Genomic DNA, 14,644 nt, shown 5'->3' with positions numbered 1-14,644 from the left:
AAGTTGTAAGCAGCTGATGTATTAATGAGTATACAGTGTCCAGTGGCCTGCCTACTCTTTTGTGTCTCCCTCAGAACTTGAACAAAAGACATGTTCATGGCTGTTGGGTGGGTGGTTGATTGAATTTTTTTCACCTGCAGGAAGCTCCACTGGCTCCCACAGCTGCTGCGGTTAGAGAAGGGAAGGAGGATGAAGGTGCAAAAATGGCCCCTGCCAACTTGGTCCCTTCCCTCCAGTGGGCAGGTCGGTCCTGGGGTGCATGCCACGTTTCTTCCTTGGGTAGACTTTTGAGGCTGGCACTGTGAGTGCCTGTGAAACAGGTGAGGCAGATGTGCTCCCCGCTCCCCCTCAGTGGACTCTTCATTCTTCTCCTGCCTGGAAGCCAACCCCCCAAGGAGCAAGTCTTCAGTATGAGCTGCATTGGCCTTTGATTATGGGAAGGTAGTCCTTAGGGCCAGCTGTTCCTGCATTTTTCTGGCTGGTGTGGGTTGGAACTCTATGGACCTCCCGGGTTTAGAGACAGGAATGGGGAACGAGAGGCTTGAGTCTTGCTTCCAACTCTAGGCTGAGTACAGAGGCACACAGGTTAATTCTCACAGGCATTTGCTCTGCCTCAGGCTTAGGGTGCATGCCTGCTGCTACTTGTCTAGGTACTCCACTGGCAGACCCCCACTGGGAGGAGGCTGGGGCAGCGAGATGGGAGGAATGGGAGGAGAGGGAAGAAGATGTAAATGTACTGAGCTGAGAACACTCAGGGGAAGAAAGGATCTATTTTTTTCCATTTGTTCTCAGCAAACATTTGTCATTTAATTTTTTTTTCTAATTTCGCAATTATGTAATTATGTAGTATTAGTAAAATAAAGCCTGAAGACGTTTGAAGAAAGAATTACTTAAGTAAATAATGTCTGATTGGGGTAATTACTTCCCAGGTTTTCTTTTTTAAAGTAGAATTGGGTGAAATTAATACAGGCATTGTTGCAAGAGCTGAGTGAGGGTTGGGGGCTGGATAGCCTGGGGCAGAGCTAAGGCTCCCCTGGCCCCTAGAGTGTCACTCCCAGCATTTTGCCATCTTCCTCTCTCTTTCGATGAGGCTCTGACTTCAAATTCCAACTCTGCTTTGGCTAAGTGGTTTGGGAACCGGCTTCTGTTTTGAGCCTCACTGGGCCTCAGAGGGGAGAGTTTGTGGCCCAGTGGGTTGGGAGGATGAGGACAAGAACTCAGCTACATGTGAGGCCATTGGGTCCACTCCAGCTGCAGGATGAGGGGAGGGTCTTAGGGCTGCAGTCAGCCCTGGGTCTGAGGTGATGCCAAGAAGGCATGCTTGTTCAAGGTTGGCATGCAGCTCCTGAAAGCCCTGGGGGCCTGACCAAGTTTTCTGGTAGACATAGATCTGGCAGTGCGTTTGCTGGGGCAAGGAACCAGTCCCCCCAGAAGGGGCTGGTTAGGCGTGGGATCAAGAGAACTGGAGGGGGTGTGGTGATGCTGCCAGGTTGCCTCCTGGCGCCTGGCCCAGCCTGCCCTTGATGAGACGGAGGTCAGCTCAGGCCTGGGAGCCCATCTCCCCACACTTTAGTCTGATGAAGGACTGACTCAGCAGCTTCATAAACAGGTGCGGAACCAGCCTGACCCATGCTCCCTAAGTCTTGGCCATTCCCATCTCCTTCAGTGCTGTGTGGCCTCAGCAGGGATCTGTGATCTGGATGTCTTTCCACACTCCGGAGTCTCCCGTTACAATGCTAGACAGGGCAAATCCTTCAGGCTTCTCAGCTCTCTCCTTAGGAGAGTGGAGCCTGTTTTTGAGTTTTCTGATTCCGTGAGGTCCCTGCTCCCTCTCTTCACACAATATTTGCCTACACAAAAAACTAAATATTCATTGAGTAATTAGCCAGTTCAGATTTGTGCTATGAAAGACAATTTCTTCTAATTATAGGGATGCAGTTAAAGGTGCCACACTAGGATGCCATTCACTGCCAAGCAAGCCTTACTACTCGCTGTGATTCAGATTCAAAGAATCTGTAAAAACAACAACAAAAAACAGCATTATTTTTGATAATTAAATATTTACCGGAGCTGAGAAAATAAATCACACTAATGTTTCAGGCTAATCAAAAGCTTTTTAAAAAAAAGTCCCAGGAAAGATGTTGCTCTCAAAGCTTTGCTGCCAGTTCAAGGAGTTTCTGGGTGACAAAGCTCCACGTGGCCTCCCTGGAGGTCTGTGCCCGCTCCCACCACCGCTAACTTCACAGGCAGCCCGCCTTACACAGTCATCCCTCCTGGGGACAGCATTTAATTTATGGTTACTTTTCTGCTTTGTCATTTTAAATAGCTCCACTGTTGTTCCCCCAGCCCCACCCCCCAGTAAGATGCTGAGTGTCCTTTTTAGGGGGTGGAAGTAGGGTTAGGAGAAAAGGTATATCATCTCAAATCCAGTTCTCTGTGAGGGAAGTTTAATAACTGATTGTCAGTCAGTGTTCAGTGATTGCACCCTGATCGGTGAGCCAGCTCCAATACACCCCAACTGTGAGCCTTTGGACAGGACTTAACTCTCTCAGGCTCACTTTGGTTTTGAAAATGCAGATGCTATATAACTACTTTACAGAATTCTTGTGAAAATCCAATGAGGTAATCACTGTGAAAACAGATTGTCTGCTGTAATTTGCCACACAAGTGTAAGGTCCATACAAACATCTATACTAATAAAAGGGTAATATGCTAATTAGACAGGGAGACCTGGGAGACCTTCCGGACGTCCTTCTGGACAAAACCATGGTGGCAGAGACGAGGCAGAGGCAGTTAGGGGCGATCAGGCCAGGAGGGGAGGACAGTTGGGGGCAAGCAGGATGGCAGGGGAGATAGCTGGGGGGAAGCAGGATGGCAGGGAGGGGCAGTTGGGTGCAAACAGGCTGGTGGAGGGCATTTGGGGGTGAGCAGGCTGGCAGGTGGGGGCAGTTGGGGGTGAGCAGGCCAGCAGGGGAGGGGGCAGTTAGGGGTGATCAGACTGGAAGGGGGAGCAGCTGGGGGCAATCAGGCTGGCAGGCAGGTGAGCAGTTAGGAACCAGCGGTCCTGGATTGCGAGAGAGATGTCTGACTGCGAGTTTAGGCCCTATCCCTGTGGGCTTAAACCGGCAGTTGGACATCCCCCGAGGGGTCCCAGATTGGAGAGGGTGCAGGCCGGGCTGAGGGACACTCCCCCGACCCGCATGAATTTTGTGCATCGGGCCACTAGTAAAGTAATATTACAGATGACTACTATGTGCTGAAAATGGGGAGGTTAAGGTGATTCGAACTCACCCCTCCTTATAGCAGACTCCTGGGCATTGTCTGCTTCATCTCTCTCTTTACCCCCACGACCTGCCCCGCCCTCTGCAGGCAGTGGCCAGTGTGCGAGTTAGCCCGGCTCTCCCAGTCCCTGGCCTTCCTCATGTGCCCATGACCACAGCTGCTTGGTCCCTGGATAGTACCAAGGCTGAGCCAACCCGAGAACTTTCTCAAGATTTTAAAAGCAAGACTAAGAAAGCCAGACAGACCCTCTCTGGTTAAAGATGCCATGAAGAGAAACACCCTAATTGTAGTCAGGCAGTGAAGACAGGCTTTGTCTGCATTTAACTAAAGCCCCCTCCGCACCCATGCCACAACAGGAAAAAAGGAAACAGAAAACAGTGGTCACATAAAATAGGCATATAGGCTGCTTTAAGCAGAGAAGTTAGGAGGTGGGCAGCGCCGGGCTGGCTGGAGAGCTGCAGGCCCACCTCCCGTCTTCCTACTTCTCGGTCCTCCGCATCCAGCCTCCCAGGCATCTCTGTCTCCATAGGGTGCAGGCACTTCAGGGAGTCTACTTGCTGTCCAAGCACTTAGAAGGATGAGAGGGAGAAAGAGAACTTGTCCCTCCCTTTTTAGAAGTCCTAAATCAGTAGTTGGCAAACTCATTAGTCAACAGAACAGCAAACCGGGGCTCTTCTGATTACAGCTCACTGGCTGGAACTTAGTCACATGGCCAAGCCCACCTGCAAGAAAGCTGGGAAATGTAGTCTTATAGGTGGGAACCTAATAAAACTGGCTCTGTCCCTCAGGAGGAGAGGAAGACTGCCTGTTGAACTAAGAGACTAGTAATCCCTGCTCCTTGGAGTAATTCTGCCACATGGAGTAAGCTGGGCTATCGCATTTTCTCTGCATTGTCCACAGTTTGGTTATTCAGTCTTAGCTCTGATTAGAGGAAATACTCAGGATCCTTTTAACAAATTCCTTCTTTTCTTTAAGAAAAGAGTCAGCCACTTACAACTACAAGGGTCCTGATAGTCCTCTGCTCTAAGACCCCTTGGCGGGTCCCTGTGGCACTGGGCTTGGGAAATGAAGGCAGTTCCTGGTGTTCAGCTACCTTTTTCAGGGACCTCCGCTCATCCAGAGTCACAGCACTTAACTCATCCAGAGTCACAGCACTTAACTCATCCAGTCACAGCACTTAACTCATCCAGAGTCACAACACTAACTCATCCAGAGTCACAGCACTTAACTGGAGGATGCATGCTGCGCTGTTAATTGTCAGAAAGTTGTGGTGCTTTGCCCTTTGCTTTTTGAGCTCCTCTATGCTCCTTTTGGTCCCAAATCCAAGACTCTAGCTCTCTTCTTGGCTCCAGGTTCTGGAGCATTGCAAGCAGCTTGGAGTTAGTTTCTGCTTTCTTATTTCTTCCAGTTTCATTTGAAATCACTGTTGTTTCTCTTCTCCATTCAGAGGAATGGGGAGAGAACTGGAGCTCCAGTGACTCAAGCTATGACATTTCTCCCCCTCCTCCTGACTGGCAGGACCCCAGGGAGGTCTCCTAGTCGTCAGTCTGTCTGCTTAGGGAGTGCCAGGGACCAGGAGAGAGCAAGGTGGAATACGGGAGAAGCTTTCCTTAGCCCTTCTTGGACTCTGGACAGTCACTTGTACCTCACCTCTGGTGACATCTCGGTTGACCTTGAGAGAGCCTGAAAGTGTGTTTGGGAACAGGGCTAGACATCCTGAATATTATGTTTTGGCAAATCTAGTAACTGCATAGAAACAGTCCCCTTCTCTCCCCCACCTCCCCTCCCCATCCCAGGAAAGCTGGAGGTGGAGCTCAGAGCTGACCATGGGATTTGCAAGGGCAGGTCATTGCGGTTAGTTGATGGACATTTGAGAAGGCATTTTGTGCTGAGTCTGTGGGTAAAAATACTTCCCAATGAGCGGATTTTATTGCTGCACTGAACCTCGTCCCTGTGAGTCAGGAGGTCATGCTCTGTGGCAATCATGTGACTGGGAATCAGAGGAAAGAGGAATTACCAGAAGCAATTTTATTTTTTTAAAAAATATATATTTTTATTGATTTCAGAGAGGAAGGGAGAGGGAGAGAGAGATAGAAACATCAATAATGAGAGAGAACCATTCATTGGCTGCCTCCTGCACACCCCCTACTGGGGATGAGTCCAAAACTCAGGCATGTGCCCTTGATTGGAATTGAACATGGGGCCCTTCAGTCCACAGGCCCACGCTCTATCCACTGAGCCAAACCAGCTAGGGCCAGAAGCAATTTTATACACCCCTTGCCTCTATTCCGTTCAATCCAAGTGCCTCATAACTAACATTTATTGAGCACTCATTATCTGTATGTAACATGCTAAGAACATTAGGTAATTGTCTTACCAACCCTCTGAGTGTGGCAATGTTAACATTCCAGTATAGCAGATGGAAAAACTGAGGCCCAGGATCAGCCATCAAGTTGACAGAGTTGAGATTTAAATTCAGTGTCAGTTTGCTTCCCAAGCCTACCCTCCAGCTGACCATGCTCTACCACCTCCTGCAGTGTTTACTAGGCCCACCGTGCTTCACTTCTTCTTCCTGTGTTCCAGTGTGCCGTCACTTAGAGCTAACACCGAGTCATCCAATGGAAGCATCATGCCAGCCACATACATCATTATATGTTTTAGTATACACATTCAAATAATAAAAAGAGCCCTAGCTGGGTAGCTCAGTTTGTTATGGAGTCGTCCCAATACGCCAAGGTTGTGGGTTCAATCACCCATCAGAGCACATACAAGAATCAACCAAAGAATGCATAAATAAGTGAAACAACAAATCTCTCTCTCTCTCTCTTTCTCTCTCTCTCTCTCTCTTCTCTCCTCCCTATAAAATCAATAAATATAAAATTTAAAAATAAAATAATAAAAAGAAACAGGTATCATTGTAATTCATGCTATCTGTATAAAATATTCAAATAATCACATTACAACGGTATATGAGTGCATAGAAAAAAGAAATCATTCAAACGGAATCAATCCATCGACACAGGTATCATCAGTGACGTATTTCTCACTAGAAATGACGTGTTCTCCACACACGCACGCACTACAATAATAATATCTTATGGGATGCGATGGCTAATGCAAGGTGTGGTTCTACCAAAACAATAAAAGTGTGTCTAATGCTAGAATATTTTACATTGTTTCTGCAATTTAATGTAAATTAAATAAAAGGAAAATTTACTTCCTCAGTAGCATCAGCCACATTTCAAGTGCTCAATAGCCCGTGTGGCCAGTGGCTCCCATTTCTGACAGCATGGGTGTGGGTTGTGGCATCTAAGTGAAATTCTTCATGATGCCAATGCATTGGACACGTCCTAGACAGAGAGAAGACCAATCAGGTGGGAGGAGGGTGTCTGAACAGAAGATATGTGGAGAATGAGACTGGGATGGTGCGGGGGCCCATGGGAAAGGGGAACCATTGTCAATTTTTGAAACAGAATTACATGAAGTGGCTGGTATTTTAAGAAGATTACCCTGGGTGCATTGGGAAGAATGGGTTATGGGGCACAGATGAGAGTCAGGAAGATCACATGCGGAGAAGAGAGGATGAGTCTATGAACTACAGCGAGAGTAGCCGGAAGAGGAAAAAATAGGTCTGCGAAACCTTATGAGGAGGCACTATGAGTCAGTGGCTGGATGCATAAGGGGAACGAGTGAAGAAGAGTTCGACTTGATCCCGAGCTTTTAAGTTTCAGAGACAGAAAGTGATAATAATGCTGCTGGAACAGGGAAGTCAGGAGAGGAAGCGTGCTGGGGCCAGGGTGGGAGGAAAAGACGGAGTTTGTGGTCATCTCTCTCCTTGTCTCCTGCTTCTCACCTCTCCTTCTCCCCCTTCTTCTCTCCCTTCCTTCATCTTTCTTCCCTTTTCTTCCCTTGAAATCAGTTAATTGAGCATCTATCATGTACTAGAGACAAGCTAGTTAACATGCATTCCCCAAGCCTGAGGGAGGACCGTTAACAGGGGTGGTGAGTACTTCAAGACAACAAAGTTCTCTCTTAAGCATGCACGTTTGCCATACTTGCCTTAACTCTTGGAACTTGGCCTGGAGGGGGAGTGGAGGTGGCAGGATCAAAGGGACGTAAAAGTGGTTTGTGTTTCTTCGGCGTTTGGTACGGCTCAGGCTCAGTTCTAAACATCTGTGACCAACATCTCACATAGGGACTGACTAGCATTTCTGGTGAGGAAAATGAGGCCTGGAGAAATAAAGTAAGTTACCCCAGGAAATACCACTGATAAAGGTTTGACTCTACCATGTGGTAAATAGTCCACTGGCAATCACCTTCTTTGTATTTTTTAATTATTTTTTTGTTGTTAATCCTCACCTGAGGATATTTTTCTATTGATTTTTTAGAGAGAGTTGAAAGGAGGGGGAGAGACAGAGCGAGAGAAACATCGATGTGAGAGACACATCGAATGGTTGCCTCCCACACGTGCCCTGACCAGGGCCAGGGATTGAGCCTGCAACCGAGGTACGTGCCCTTAACTGGAATTGAACCCGGACCCTTCAATCCGCAGGCTGACGCTCTAACCACTGAGCAAACCAGCTAGGGCACAATCACCTTCTTATGGACTGATTTTGTGTCCCCTCCCCCCACCCCCCAGTTTATATGTCAAAGTCCTAACCGCCAGTGTGAGAGTATTTGGAGGGGGGCCTTTGGAGGTAGTAGGTTAGAGGAGGTCATGAGGGAGAAAGCGCATGATGGGATGAGTGCCCTTGTGTGAAGGGGTGGACAGAGGGACCTCGCCCTCCATGTGCACACACCAGGGAGGCCATGGGACCACACAGAGAGCCGAGTTCCCGCTGAGGAACTGAACATCACCCCCCCTCCCCACCTTTGATCTGGGACCTCCCAGTCTCCACAGCTGGGGGTGAATGTCTGTCTAAGGACTGGGTCTATGGCACTCTGTCCAGGCAGCCTGAGCTAAGACAAAGGTGCCTCCCCGCGCCAGGTCCTGCTGAAGGGCAGTCTCTTCTAAAAAGCGGCAGCTCCCATGCAGCCTCTGGAGGGTTCCCTTTGCCAGCAGGACAGGGAGCTGGGTGGCAGGCAAAGGGCTGGCCTCCTCCTCCTCCTCTAGCAGCGGGAGGCGGCTGAGTGCGCTTCTTAGCTCCTCAGTGCTGAGCCAGCGCCTGACCCCGGATCTGCTTCCTGCTCTAAACGCTGTGCTTGATAGTTGTTCTAATAGAGTCACCCACCTGCCAGTAAATCCCAGGAAACGAGGCCTTCCAGTGAGCTCAGGCGGGAGGCAGAGCAGGGCCTGGAATATTGCACTCTCCCTCCTGCTCAGGGGTGGACCTGGCCACGGAGCCTGGTGGATGTTGCGTCTTCCTGTGCCATCTAATCCTCTGTGCCCAGGGCAGGGCTGGAGGGACGTCCGGAGCAGGAGCATCGTGGGGTTGGCCAGGCCTGTGTACTCTGGGAGAGCGGGCCTTGGGAGAATTTGCCAAGGGCATGGCTTGGGGGTGCAGAGGCAATGGGGGGAGGGAGGGAGTATGGGTTGGTGGTTGGATTGCTGGTCAGAGACAGGCTCCCTCCATGGGCTGAGCTACCAGGCGCCCCCGCCCTGCCTCTGGGAGAGATGGCAGAACCGCGATTGATGCACACGCCCAGGCAGAGGACGGCTCAATAACCCACTCGGCTGGTGATGGATCGGAGGAGGAGCAGCGAAGCCAGGCCTGGCCACCCGAAGCTCTGACTTGATAACCTGTGATCATTCACTCAGGGGAGCCGGGAAGACTTCCCCACTGTGGCTAACCAGCGTCGAAGACCTGAAAACAGCCACTTGGGACTGCCTTTACATTTAGAAGCCAGCTTAGAGGCAAATGCCGGAGAGAACCTGGACACAGATCAAACAGATGTACCAGGAGCCGCATGCCTGCCCAGGTCTGCCATGCCCTGCTGAGGCCTGTGTGCCCAGCTGCTCCCTCCAGCCGCGCCAGAGGAGGGCTTGGGGAGGGGAGGCCTCCCTGACAGCGAGGGCCTGGGACCGGGTCGGGCCTGGTGCAGACATCCTGGAGCGACAGGCAGTCCATCTGCAGGCGCAGTGCTTGAGTGGGACCATAAACCGTCCCTTTTCTGAGCAGCGGAAGCTGAGAGGCCAGAGGTTAGGAGCCTGCTGTCTGGCCACAGGCGCTGTCAGTGCCTGGGTGGGGGCCCTGGCTAAAGGAGAGCCTGTTTTCTGTGGTAGGGAAGGGCTCTTGAAAGCTCCCAGGCAGAGGTGAAGACATCTTCTTACCAATCCACCTGGTGTTGGTTTTTCTTCCACCTCCTGACAAGAAACAACCTGCAGTGCTTTTGTTTAGATCAACATCTGACTTGGCGTGGGGGGTGGGTCCATCCTGAGGGTATTGTAGCCACGAGAAAGGTCTGCTCCGCCTGAGGTGAAGGACAGAACAGGCGTTCGGGCCATAAGAATAATAGAAACAGATGCAGGCATTGTGGTCGAAGCTCTGCTGTGTGCCAGGCACTGTGTGGCGTGCTCTGTGGACATGGTGGCGTTGGCTCCCGGGGCAGCTGGTGTTGGCACACTCATCTCCTCCAGCAGCACCCCTGACGCCGAAGCGTCTGGGAAAGCCTGCAGAAGACCAGCCCGGAATCTCCGAGCACGTGGCATCACCTTGGGGGCTCCAGGGAGTTACTGACTTACTGGTGCCTTCATTGGCTGGCCCATGGCGGGGTGTGGGGAGGGGAGGTGCAGAACAGTGAAGCACCTGCGCAGTGTGGGTGCTCAGACACCTGGCACCGAGTTTCAATACTGCGGCCACAACAGGGAGTTAGAAATGTAGCTTGCTCTTGGGGAGGTTTCATAGGCTGACAAAAGTACATGAGAAGGCAAACATTCTTAGCTCCCATTTTACACAGAAAGCAACCGAGGTTGAGAGAGGTGGGCCCATTTTGCCAAAGCAAGCAAGTTGCACAATCAAGATTTCAACCCATGTCTGTCTGGCACCAAAACTACACATCTCTCCCTCTAAACCAAATCCCGGCCCAGAGGAAGCACCAACAACCCCGTCCTGGATTGAGGGGCTCCCAGCCCAGCAGAGCTCACTCCTGGGATAGATACTGCCCCGGCAATGGACAGAAACAGGAATGTGTTCTGTTGCTTCTGGTAGGAAATGCCTTTCTGTGCTGGAGGGCCGTTTCCCAAACTTATTGCTCTTTCCTTGGCTGAGAGTCCCAGTTATGACTCTCAGACACAGAAGGGATGTTGGAGAACACTTAGCTCAATCTCCTCTTTTCACAGGGGAACAAGAGGCCCCGGCAGAGGAACCAGGCTGGATGGTCACATAGCTAGTAAGTGGCATGGCTGAGCCTTGAACTCAGGAATCCTGACCCTTAGGCTCAGGCTCTTTCCATTGCTCTGAGAACTTTCTTTTCTTATATCTTTGGATTCTTCTCACCAAGAAGAATAAATGGCAACTTACCCCAATCTCGCTTAGTCTAAAAATGAAACTTTTACAACATATTTTTTTATGCTATAATCCTTCCCCTGTTCCCACCCAACTAACTGGATGTATGGCTGGCACCAGCACACTCTATCTGAGATAAGGAAGGGGACACACATTTCCACAATTCCCGGGTTGGGACATATTGGTGTTGGTTTTTTTAAAAGTATCTTCAAGACTTACATAAAACTATCATAATTAAGACAGAGTTCTACAGATGAAATGACAGACATGTAGGACAATGAGCACAGTGCATCTAGAATCAGGCCCCACACACGGTCCGTCACCTCTTTTACGGGAACGCTGACCTCAACGCTTGGGGAAAGGCTAGGTTTTGTCAGCAAGTGGTGCTAAGTCTTCTGGATATCCTCATTGGGGAAAAATTTTTAATTTCTACTTCATAGGAAAGAGATAAATTGTAGTTCTAAATGACAGAGGTAAAGTGCTAAAAGCTTTAAAAAAGAGGGGAATTATCTTCAGGACCCAGGCTAGATAAGATTTCTGCAACAGAATGTGAAAAGCCTAATCATAAGGGGAAAATGATTAATTAAACTACATAAAATTAATAACTTCGATTAATCAAAAAACACAATAGGAAAGCCAAAAGGCAAGCCAAGATGTTGGAGAAGATTTGCAAAACATGGACTATCGAAGGACTCATGTCCAGAATGCATAAAGATCCTACAAATCCATGAGAAAAAGGCAGCCAAGTCAATAGAAAATGGGCAAAAGGCTTGAACCGGCCTTTTGCAAAAAAAAGATCTGTAAGTGACCAATAAACATGAAAATGTGCTCAGACTTCTGGTCATCAGAGGGATGTAAATTGAAATCACAGTGAAATGTCACTGCATTTTCAGCAGAACAATTAAAATAAAAAAGACAGACAATACCAAGTCTTGGCGAGGCTGCGAGCCATCAGGGCTCTCAAACACCACCGGCAGGTGTGGGAATTGGAACAGCCATTCTGGAAAAACAGTCTGGCAGTCTCTACCTCTGAGGAGTGTGTACACACCTCACAGAAAAGACACACACAGAATGTCCAGAGCAGCATTTTAGCAACAGCTAAATACTGGACACAGGACAGACTGGGTTGATAGGTTGAGAATATGCGCACTTGGGGATACCATGTACAAATGAGAGCAGGAACTGTCACCATGGCAACAGGGATCAATCGTGCAGGTGCAATGGTGAGTGAAAGGAAAGAGAAACAGCCAAGAAGGTACCATATGATCACATTCATGTAAAAGTCGGAAGCAGGTGAAACTTACTTGTAACGTCAGAGTCAGGGTAGTGGTCATCCTTGCAGGCAGGTAGTGACAGGGAAGTGATGGGGGGTGGACAGGGGCAGAGGGGAAGGGGAGAGGGGGAGGGACCCTGAAGAGAGGGAGGGCAGAGCATTTTGTCTCTGGGCATATGGATATGCATACTGGGTGAAATTCATTGAGTTGTACATTCATGTTAAACTACAATAAAGCATCTTCACTTCTCTTATAAAATGGAGAAAAGTGGAACGAAGGGAAGTGACATCCGCTCATACTTCGGGCCTGCCTGCCCTCACGCCTGATTTATAGGCAGGCACCCATGTCCTCCTGAGGCATCCTCGGAGCAGGCGTCAGGGCCTCCAGTTCATGGATGAGGGAACCGAGACTGAGAAAGGTCACCGTCAAGGCCATGCCACTAGCCAGTGCGGGAACCAGGTTTAACCAGGACTCAGACCAGGTGTGTCTGGATCCCAAGCTCATCTTCTTCCCTCCACATCACGGCACTTCAGGAGGGAGCACTAGCCTTCAGGAAGCCTGTCCTCCACGTCCGGTGACCTTGGCTTGATATTGTCACAGGTGGTGGAGAGTTTGGGGAGGGGGGGCATGGAGAGGAAAATGCTAGGGGAGGGAGACAGTCCCCCAGGCACACAGCAGGGAGTGGCACTCTGGTGCAGAGAGCCTTCTGCCACCTCAGTCCTCCTGGGCCTCACCCCCAACAGGGCGCGTGCAGCTGGGCCACAGGTCCCCGTGCTCCTCTGCCTGGCCCTGCTCTGCTTGTAAAGCAGGCGAAAATGGACAGCAAGAACCAGTCGGGAGAGAGGAGCATGTTGGACCTGCGGTGTGTGGCGGGCAAAGGGCCCTGGCTGGCCTGGCGTGGAGGGAGTTAGGGGCGACCTCAGGAGCATGAGTCCCAGGTGTGTTCCCAGAGGAACCCAGGGGACCACGGGAAGGAACCTCCCGGCCTGCTCGCATCACCCTCTCAAACATGCGGCTTCTGCAACCCCCTTTCACAACAGAACTGAGCCAAACATTTTCTTAGTCCTCTAAGAATAGTCAGGAAAAGGGATGGAAGGTAAATAGCATCTGTATTTGCTCAACATTCTGTCCCCTGTCCCCAGGTTTCCCTATGTCTGCTGAAGACTCGGGGGCTCCTTGGGAAGGGAGGGGAGTGGCGACATGCACTCCGGGTGGTGCCTTCAGGGCAGGTCACACAGATGGGGATTCGTATGAAGTGAAGACCATGCACACGCTCTGTACGTGAGGCACATGGAAAAGGAGGTGCAGTACCTGCCTTGCCTTCTGTGCCCACGGAGAAGACCGCCCCCCACTTTTAAAGGTCAGATCAGTGGGTGCTACAGTCCGGGAGGGGAAGGGGAGAGATCTAGGAGCAGCAAAGGGGAGCAGTGAGCACAGCCAAGGCCTGCTGGCCCCACCCTGCCTCCTCAGAAGTCTTCATCTCTGCTCGAAGTTGCACATTGATCTGCTGTGGACAGAGTTGCAGAGCAGGCTGGCAGGAGCACTGGAGTGTGTCGGGCCCACTAGGAAATAAATAGACTCGGGTTCTTAGTTTAAATGAGTTGAGAGCAAGGGAAGGGCTTGACAGCTATGGGAGCCCAAGTGTCTGTTTCCCACCAAACAAGTCCCTTGGTAGGATGGAGCTGTCAGTCAATGCTGCCCCATATGGTACCTGCCCCTAGGGACCCATGTCCCCATCACACTGTGACCTGCCATGTGGAGAAAAGGCGTGGGTGGGAGCCAGGCCAAGGTGGTGGCGGCTCTGAGCTCTCCCTGTTCAGGGCCTGGTCCCTGGAGGAGGGACAGCGACTGGGAGCCCAGCAGCCCGCCCAGCGCTCTGCTCCTCTCCCCCGCAGCCTGGGCACAGCCGTTTGCTCAGCTGCCTTTTCTGTATTAATATCTTGATTCATTCTAGACCAGCTGCTCTTTGAAAAAACATTCCCTAGCCCTTGCAAACCACCTACTCCTCTCTGAGTGACTTTGATTGAAGTTTGAAGTTTTCAGGTTCAGCTGTTTTCTACTTACTTGTTATTAGAAAATGTAGCAATTTCACCCGAGTAAAGGCCCTTCCTCCCCGCACCCCCCTCCGCCCCGCTCTCCTCCCGCCCCTTTCTGCTTCTCCTGGCGAGTCATAACTTTCAAGAGGCCTGGGAGATGCAGTTATCCTCTTTCTTCTCCATCCTCCCCTCCGTGTGGGGCTGGGCAAAGGCCTGGGGAAGCAGAGCAGCTGTCCACAGTCCACTTCCAACCACCGTGTCTGTCCCATGACTGCACCCCCTGGTGCTGCGCCTTGGGTGGGTGGTGGTGGGGGAAATAGGGCCAGGGGTGTACTCAGGACCCTCTTCCCCCACCGGGACCCAGCACTGAGCGCCATGAGAGGCCCTCGTGTGTTGGAAGCCTTGGTGCAGAGGGAGCCTCCTGAGAAGGAAGTTGCCAATGCCCAGGGTCAGCAAGCTGAAACGTGTAGCACCCCCATAAGCGATGTGGCTCTGTAGGAAGCCCTGGGGTGGGTTAGTTCTTAAGGACCAGGAGGTGGAACTCCAGCAGGCAGAGGGATCCCTGCCAGGGCAGGCCCAGGCAGACTACTGGGGTCCTGCCCCTTGT

Source organism: Plecotus auritus (genome assembly GCF_963455305.1).
Source record: "Plecotus auritus genome assembly, chromosome: 9".
Classification (NCBI taxonomy): domain Eukaryota; kingdom Metazoa; phylum Chordata; class Mammalia; order Chiroptera; family Vespertilionidae; genus Plecotus; species Plecotus auritus.
This window is presented reverse-complemented; position numbering follows the sequence as displayed.